General features: G+C 54.0%; 1 protein-coding gene across 1 annotated transcript in view; it reads right to left on the reverse strand.

The window, feature by feature from the left end:
- The window catches only part of NOTUM (notum pectinacetylesterase homolog (Drosophila)), a 10652-nt gene that overhangs the window by 3329 nt on the left and 6402 nt on the right, over positions 1-921 (reverse strand). The gene's annotated exons all lie outside the window — the stretch shown is intronic.

A 921-nucleotide genomic window follows, 5' to 3' on the forward strand; every position in this document is an offset into this window, starting at 1 on the left:
TGCACCTGCACAACTGCCACCAGTCCCTGCTCCGCCCCCCCTGCTGCCTGTCCCCGAGGCTCCCAGGCCCTTTCCCGTGGCCTTCGGGTCCTGGAGGCGGGGGAGGGGCTGGCAGGCTCCAGGCGCTGACCCAGCGCTAAGGGCAGGCCGCCCACTTCCTCCCTGTCCTCCTTCCCTTCCTCTCTCTCTCTCTCTCTCTCTCCACCTCGGTTTCCTTATCTGAAAGTAAAGAGGGCCCGGCCGGTGTGGCTCAATGGTTGAACCAGGTGATCACGGTTCCATTCCCGGTCAGGGCACAGGCCTGGGTTGTGGGCTTGATCCCCAGTGGGGGGCGTGCAGGAGGCAGCCAATCCATGATTCTCTCTCATCATGGATGTTTCTATCTCACTCCCTCTCCCTTCCTCTCTGACGTCAATAAAAATATAAATAAATAAGTAAATGAAGAGGCTGTGTGGCCTGTCCTTCACCCATCACGCCGATGTCCCCAGGCCCCCTGCACGCCTCCTGGGACAGTGACCACCAATGTGCTCCCTGCCCACGTGGATCCCAGCCTCGGAGAAGGTGCACGGGTCTACAGCTAATGCTGGCCACCCCTCAGTCACTGCGGTCCAGGGCTCCCCTCGTCCACACCACGGGGTCCAGAGCTTCCTCTAGACCAGTGGTTCTCAACCTTCCTCATGCCGCGACCCTTTAATACAGTTCCTCATGTGGTGGTGACCCCCAACCATAAAATTATTTCCGTTGCTACTTCGTAACTGTAATTTTGCTACTGTTATGAATTGTAATGTAAATATCTGATATGCAGGATGTATTTTCATTGTTACAAATTGAACATAATTAAAGCATAGTGATTAATCACAAAAACAATATGTAATTATATATGTGTTTTCCGATGGTCTTAGGCGACCCCTGTGAAAGGGT

The sequence above is a fragment of the Myotis brandtii genome, unplaced genomic scaffold (assembly GCF_000412655.1).
Source record: "Myotis brandtii unplaced genomic scaffold, ASM41265v1 scaffold797, whole genome shotgun sequence".
NCBI classification, from domain to species: domain Eukaryota; kingdom Metazoa; phylum Chordata; class Mammalia; order Chiroptera; family Vespertilionidae; genus Myotis; species Myotis brandtii.